Source organism: Xenopus tropicalis, chromosome 1 (genome assembly GCF_000004195.4).
Source record: "Xenopus tropicalis strain Nigerian chromosome 1, UCB_Xtro_10.0, whole genome shotgun sequence".
NCBI classification, from domain to species: domain Eukaryota; kingdom Metazoa; phylum Chordata; class Amphibia; order Anura; family Pipidae; genus Xenopus; species Xenopus tropicalis.
The window spans coordinates 12514452-12522914 of record NC_030677.2 but is presented as its reverse complement, the minus strand read 5'-3'; positions in this window follow the sequence as shown (position 1 = coordinate 12522914).

Genomic DNA, 8463 nt, shown 5'->3' with positions numbered 1-8463 from the left:
TCCTTATAATATATAGTGAATAAAGTGTCCCCTATTGTAACATATAGGGATATTATAAGCCCCCGAGGAGTTCCTTATAATATATAGTGAATAATGTGCCCCCTATTGTAACATATAGGGATATTATAAGCCCCCGAGGAGTTCCTTATAATATATAGTGAATAAAGTACCCCCTATTGTAACATATAGGGATATTATAAGCCCCCGAGGAGTTCCTTATAATATATAGTGAATAAAGTACCCCCTATTGTAACATATAGGGATATTATAAGCCCCCGAGGAGTTCCTTATAATATATAGTGAATAAAGTGCCCCCTATTGTAACATATAGGGATATTATAAGCCCCCGAGGAGTTCCTTATAATATATAGTGAATAAAGTGCCCCCTATTGTAACATATAGGGATATTATAAGTCCCCGAGGAGTTCCTTATAATATATAGTGAATAAAGTGCCCCCTATTGTAACATATAGGGATATTATAAGTCCCAAAGGTGATCCATAACCATTAGAAGGTACAAGGGTGAAGGCCGAGTCATGGAACTCGGTGACTTCTAATATCCTCATATTTTACAACAGAGGGTACTTTATTTATTATAATACACAAGTTTCAGTGACAGAAATGACATCATTGAGCAACAATATATATATATATTAAATATATAAAAAACCTTTATAAGAATATTATTTACAGTACATTCATGGCTCTTGTGTAATATATATATATATATATATGTAATGTTCAGTTAGACAAATACCAACTTTAAAGGTTACAAACAATTGAGGGTGTTACTGGCCCTTTAAGGAGAAAGACAGAAGATCAAGGTTGCTTAAATCTTGCCCCCCCACTGTGGTTTGTATGTTTGCTGCCCCCGGGGGAGAGGAAGGATGATGTGTTTTGTTTAAAAAGAAATTATATTATATAAATGATATCAATGTGTCAGGTTAAAAGGTGGCAGCACTGGGTGTACAGAAAAGCTGCACCACAATATAAAAGATAAAAATGTATTGCGCTGCCTCTACTTCCCCTTTAATCTTTATTTTTAATGCCGGATTGTAGTTTATTTCAACGTGTTCAGCAATGAGAGGTGTCGCTAATCACCAGCTCCGTCTACTTGCAGGTTAGGCATGTGAGGAGTAGGGGGCAGAGGCACGGCTGGGTACACGGGGGGCCCTGTAGTGAATGGGGGCCCTGTAGGGAATGGGGCCCTGTAGCGAATGGGGCCCTGTAGTGAATGGGGCCCTGTAGCGAATGGGGCCCTGTAGTGAATGGGGCCCTGTAGGGAATGGGGGCCCTGTAGTGAATGGGGCCCTGTAGCGAATGGGGCCCTGTAGTGAATGGGGCCTCGTAAATGAATGGGGGCCCTGTAGTGAATGGAGCCCTGTAGGGAATGGGGGCCCTGTAGGGAATGGGGCCCTGTAGCGAATGGGGCCTCGTAAATGAATGGGGGCCCTGTAGTGAATGGGAGCCCTGTAGGGAATGGAGCCCTGTAGGGAATGGGGCCCTGTAGTGAATGGAGCCCTGTAGGGAATGGGAGCCCTGTAGGGAATGGGGCCCTGTAGTGAATGGAGCCCTGTAGGGAATGGGGGCCCTGTAGGGAATGGGGCCCTGTAGTGAATGGGGGCCCTGTAGGGAATGGGAGCCCTGTAGGGAATGGGGCCCTGTAGCGAATGGGGCCTCGTAAATGAATGGGGGCCCTGTAGTGAATGGATAGGGAATGGGGGCCCTGTAGGGAATGGGGCCCTGTAGTGAATGGGGCCCTGTAGTGAATGGGAGCCCTGTAGGGAATGGGCCCTGTAGGGAATGGGGCCCTGTAGGGAATGGAGCCCTGTAGGAATGGGGGGCCCTGTAGGAATGGGGGCCCTGTAGGGAATGGGGCCCTGTAGTGAATGGGCCCCTGTAGGGAATGGGAGCCCTGGTAGGGAATGGGCCCTGTTAGCGGAATGGGGCCTCGTAGAATGAATGGGGGCCCTGTAGTGAATGGAGCCCTGTAGGATGGGCCTGGGAATGGAGCCCTGTAGGGAATGGGGGCCCTGTAGGAATGGGGGTGAATGGAGCCCCTGTAGGGATATGGGGGCCCTGTAGGGAAATGGGGCCCTGTAGCGAATGGGGGCCTGTAGTGAATGGGCCTAGGATGGGCCTGAGCGGAATGGGGCCCTCGTAATGAATGGGGGCCCTGTAGGGAATGGGAGCCCTGTTAGGATGGCCGCTTAAGGGATGGGGCCCTGTAGTGAATGGAAGCCCTGTAGGGAATGGGGGCCCTGTAGGGAATGGGGCCCTGTAGGGAATGGGGGCCCTGTAGGGAATGGGGGCCCTGTAGGGAATGGGGGCCCTGTAGGGAATGGGTGCCTGTAGGGAATGGGGGCCCTGTAGCGAATGGGGGCCCTGTAGCGAATAGGGGCCCTGTAGGGAATGAGGGCCCTGTAGGGAATGGGGGCCCTGTAGGGAATGGGGGCCCTGTAGGGAATGGGGGCCCTGTAGCGAATGGGGGCCCTGTAGCGAATAGGGGCCTGTAGGGAATGAGGGCCCTGTAGGGAATGGGGGCCCTGTAGGGAATGGGGGCCCTGTAGGGAATGGGTGCCTGTAGGGAATGGGGGCCCTGTAGCGAATGGGGGCCCTGTAGCGAATAGGGGCCCTGTAGGGAATGAGGGCCCTGTAGGGAATGGGGGCCCTGTAGGGAATGGGGGCCCTGTAGGGAATGGGGGCCCTGTAGGGAATGGGAGCCCTGTAGCGAATGGGGGCCCTGTAGGGAATGGGGGCCCTGTAGCGAATGGGGGCCCTGTAGGGAATGGGGGCCCTGTAGGGAATGGGAGCCCTGTAGCGAATGGGAGCCCTGTAGGGAATGGGGGCCCTGTAGGGAATGGGTGCCTGTAGGGAATGGGGGCCCTGTAGCGAATGGGGGCCCTGTAGCGAATAGGGGCCCTGTAGGGAATGAGGGCCCTGTAGGGAATGGGGGCCCTGTAGGGAATGGGGGCCCTGTAGGGAATGGGGGCCCTGTAGGGAATGGGGGCCCTGTAGCGAATGGGGGCCCTGTAGGGAATGGGGGCCCTGTAGCGAATGGGGGCCCTGTAGGGAATGGGGGCCCTGTAGGGAATGGGGGGCCCTGTAGCGAATGGGGGGACCTGTAGGGAATGGGGGGCCCTGTAGGGAATGGGGGGCCCTATAGCGAATGGGGGGCCCTGTAGGGAATGGGGGGCCACTTGCTTAGGTGCTGTTAAGTACAGAACTCCCTTTGCTGCAGCTTTAGGTGCTCACTGTGCATTACATGTAACTGAATGCAAGCTCCCGTGTCCCTCCCACATGGGGCAATTCACTCACTGGGGCAAATCCACGTACCTTCTCATTCTGACAAGTGCAATTATGCCGGAGTTCAGTTCACTTTGAAACTTTGCTGGGCTACAAGTTTATTATTATTGGCGCATTCCTATTGGCTAGAGAAATGTCAGTATCACTTTAATAGAATAAAGTCTAGTGGCTGTTCCATTTGCCCCGCTCTGGAGCAAGGGGGGGGTATTTAGTAGTTCAGTAATTGGTTCTGCTCCCTTGCACAGAGCAAAACCCCTTAATAAATAACTTTCGCAACTTTTCAATTGGTCTTCATTTTTTATCTTTTATAGTTTTTGAATTATTTACCTTCTTCTTCTGCCTCTTTGCAGTTTTCAAATGGGGGTCACTGACCCCGGCAGCCAAACCCTATTGCTCTGTGAGGCTCCGGTTTTATTGTTATTGTTACTTTATATTCCTTAACTTTCTATTCAGCCCCTCTCCTATTCATATACCAGCCACTCTTTCAAACCACTCCCTGGTTACTAAGGTTAATTGGACCCTAGCAACCAGATAACTGCTGAAATTCCAAACTGGAGAGCTGCAGGAAAAAAAAGGTAAATAATTACAAAAACTACAAATAATAAAAAATGAAGACCAATTGCAAATTGTCTCAGAATATCACTCTCTACGTCATACTAAAAAGGAACAACCCCTGTAAACTTCATGGATCTGCAATTAGCAGGTTTGCCAATCTTACCTGTAGTTTAAACCCCTGTGCTGCAGCCATGCGCTTTGCCTTTACCATCCCTAACCCTGGGTAACTGCTACTGTATAACACCTGAAAGATATTTTTGCTCTTCCGCCATAAATATACAGTATGCTTCTGTTTGGCATTGCCTTGTCACAGCACTTGAGGTTACTGCCATCTAGTGGCAAATATAATACAACAGATCAGGGCAAGATAAAAGGGCTCATTGAATTATCACATCGCAAAATGCAAAGTGTCATTTTTAGCTGCAGTCACATTTTGTTCACACTATTCCTACAATTACAGAGTTGCTGGGCTCGCCACAGAATCTGCGCCTAAAGGTGGCCATACACGTAAGGATCCGGTCAAGCGAGCGGATCTTCTCCCGATATCCCCACCTAGGGGTGGACAAAATCCTAGAATCGGTGTAATGTCTTTTAAAGGCGTTGTTCCCCTTTAAAATAACTTTGAATATGATGTAGACACCGATATCCCTAGAAAATCTGCAATTGGTTTTCATTGTTTTTATTTTGTGTGTTTTTTTAGTTATTTAGCTTTGTGTTTAGCAGCTCTTCAGTTTGGAATTTCTATCGGGTTGCTAGGGTCTTGTTTACCTTAGCAACCAGGCAGTTGTTTAAATAACAGACTGGAATATGGGGAGGGAATGAATAGAAAGAGGAGGAACGACGAATAACAATAATAATAACATTGTGAGATCACAGAGCAATAGGTTTCGGCTGCCGGGGTCAGTGACCCCCGTTTGAAATCTGCAAAGAGTCAGAAATAATTCAAAAACTATAAAAAAATAAATCATGAAGACCAATTGCAAAGTTGCTAGGAATAGGGAATTCTGTAACATGCTGAAAGCAGATCCAGACCTGCACCCCATAGATCAATGGGCATCGGTTTCCTTCAGGAAAGGAGTGCAAGCTCCGCGCAGAGGCACGTTATGTGAATGGGGACCATAGAGAGATGATATATATATAAATATACACACACACAGGCAAAGAGCTGTATATATATAATTTTCTATGAAATTTATGAGAAAAAGGTGAAAAAAAAATCTTTTATTGTTGCCGCTGGGGGGGGGGGGGGTTATTGTGCTGTTTCTGATGAAGATCTCTATGGAGTCTCCTATCCTCTTGCTAAACGTTCCCACAAGGAATAACGGAATTATTCACCGGCGGTCGGAAACGCTGAACGGACCAATAGGAGTAAGAGCGGCGCGGAATGGTTTCAATGTCATTTTATTTCCCGTTTGATCTGCTGCTACGTTATATAAACAAGTGTACTTTGATATGAATAGAATCATCTCGGTGTATATATATATATACTGTACGTACACACGCGCTATGTGTTAGCAATACTACTGTGTATGTGGGAGCGGGGGCGGCCGCCGACACGGGAATAAACATGGGGCTCATTCTGAGGATCCGCCTCCTGTCGTTTGTTATGGCCAATGAAGCCGCTGCACCCTAACGAGGATCCATGTTTACTCTCAGCGGGACCGGAGCGTCTTTGGGAAAAGCGTTGCCATAAAGTGCAGCTGTTACTGTCACACAAAGAGCCCCCCCTGTTTCCCTGTTATTATTATTATTTCTATTAACATTTATTTATAAAGCGCCAACATATCCCGCAGCGCTGTACAATAAGTGGGTTCCATACATTGGGCATACAGAGTAACATATAAAGCAATCAATAACCGATACAGGAGGGGGGATATAGATAGATAATAGATAGATAGATAGATAATAGATAGATAATGGAAAGATTATTATTATTAACATTTATTTATAAAGTGCCAACATACCCCGCAGCGCTGTACAATAAGTGGGTTCCATACATTGGGCATACAGAGTAACATATAAAGCAACCAATAACCGATACAGGAGGTGAAGAGAGATAGATAGATAGATAGATAGATAATAAATAGATAGATATAGATAGATAATAAATAGATAGATAGATAATAAATAGATAGATAGATAATAAATAGATAGATAGATAATAGATAGAGATAGATAGATAGATAGATAGATAGATAGATAATAGATAGATAGATAATAAATAGATAGATAGATAATAAATAGATAGATAGATAGATAGATAATAGATAGAGATAGATAGATAGATAGATAGATATAGATAGATAGATAATGGAAAGATTATTATTATTAACATTTATTTATAAAGCGCCAACATATCCCGCAGCGCTGTACAATAAGTGGGTTCCATACATTGGACATACAGAGTAACATATAAAGCAATCAGTAACCGATACAGGAGGTGAAGGGAGCCCTGCCCAAAAGAGCTTACACTCTACAAGGAGTAACATATAAAGCAACCAATAACCGATACAGGAGGGGAAGGGAGCCCTGCCCAAAAGAGCTTACACTCTACAAGGAGTAACATATAAAGCAATCAGTAACCGATACAGGAGGGGAAGGGAGCCCTGCCCAAAAGAGCTTACACTCTACAAGGAGTAACATATAAAGCAACCAATAACCGATACAGGAGGGGAAGAGAGCCCTGCCCAAAAGAGCTTACACACTACAAGGAGTAACATATAAAGCAACCAATAACCGATACAGGAGGGGAAGAGAGCCCTGCCCAAAAGAGCTTACACTCTACAAGGAGAAAGGGTTGGTGTAGTCACCCACAGTAACAGCCCAGTCACCGGCTCCCTGTGATTTGCACCCCAACTGTTTAGGGCAATTACAGTCAAATTCACTGGGGGTGCCAATTTGTTGGACAACCCCCCCCCATGATAAAAATGCACCAGCCCAGGGTTGTCTTTATCTGAGCTCTGCACTGCTTAAAGGGGAACTTCACCCAAACACAACTTAAGCTTTTTGAAAAGTAAACATCATTCCATACAACAAAAATCTGCAGCCTTTTCATGATGTTTAATGGAATAATCTGGTTTGGAACAGTTCCCTAAGCCCCGCCCCCTGTTCCCCTGCTGATTGGCTGACTACTTTGTGACTCAAATAAACTGTAACAGTAGTCACCTGTCCTCAGCCTGCCTTCAGCCTGCCTCCTCCCAATCCCACAATTCCCTGCTGCACATGTGACGTCAGTAAGGAAAGGAACATCCCAGTGCAATGCATTGTGGGTTATGTAGTTCCTGCATGCTGTCTGTAAACTGGGGAGAAGTTGTTACAATCTGTAACATCAGTGTTTTAGTCCCTCCTCCCCTGCCAGGATTTCAAATGATGCAGAAAGAGTATAACTGTTTTGCAGCTGGATTTCAGCATTAAAAATGGCATTTATTCCTACTTTTGGAAGGAACAGGTTACAGGGATATTAGGGGTTTCTGTGTTGTGTGGGGCTTTTTAACAAATTTTGGTTTTAGTTCCCCTTTAAACAGAAAGAACCTTTGGTCCAGTAATTTTTTTTTCTGCGAAGTGGAGTGCCTTGGTTGAGGGTGGGGGGGCCTTGGTTGAGGGTGTCTAGGTTGAGGTGGGGGGCCTTGGTTGAGGGTGGGGTGTCTAGGTTGAGGGTGGGGGTGCCTTGGTTGAGGGTGGGGGTGTCTAGGTTGAGGGTGGGGGGGCCTTGGTTGAGGGTGGGGGTGCCTTGGTTGAGGGTGGGGGTGCCTTGGTTGAGCGTGGGGGTGCCTTGGTTGAGGGTGGGGGGGCCTTGGTTGAGGTGGGGGGCCTTGGTTGAGGGTGGGGGGCCTTGGTTGAGCGTGGGGGTGCCTTGGTTGAGGGTGGGGGGGCCTTGGTTGAGGGTGGGGGTGCCTTGGTTGAGGGTGGGGGTGCCTTGGTTGAGGGTGGGGGTGCCTAGGTTGAGGGTGGGGGTGCCTTGGTTGAGGGTGGGGGTGCCTTGGTTGAGGGTGGGGGGGCCTAACAAACTGGCACCCCCAATGAATTCAATGTTCCTTCTCCATAGGAAAGAACTGAAACACTCAAACCATCCCAAGAAACAGAGAAAGCTTCCAACATGATTGGGGGTGTGGTCAAGGTGGAATAGGGCGTGGCAAAGAGGCCAGTCCTACTAAAGTTCGCCCTATGGACAGGCACATTGCTAGGGATCTGTTAGCACTCCGGTTAATGGAAGCACAACCCCTCTCTGAACTGAACTGCTTTGACTTGGCACTGCCATTATTTCTCCTACAGACTCTCTATCACTAAAGCAGTTGGTACAGTCCAGCAGTACATTGTGCCTGAGCAGCAGCGCCACCTAGCAGCCTGAGATACACATTGCAGCTTCACTGGCAGCAAAATGAAAGTCTCTTCTTTCCTGGAGAATAACAAGGCCGCCTCCGTGTTTCTGATGACCCCTCCCATTCCCCGCCCACTTTATCCGTCACTGTAAAAAGTCTAAAATAACAAAAAAAAACACAAATACAAGAGTATTGTAGAAATGATATGTAAAAAGTCTATTAACCCACACGCATTTTTCTCTAATATAAACCCGCTCTGAATATTTGCAACCTCTTCGCCCAT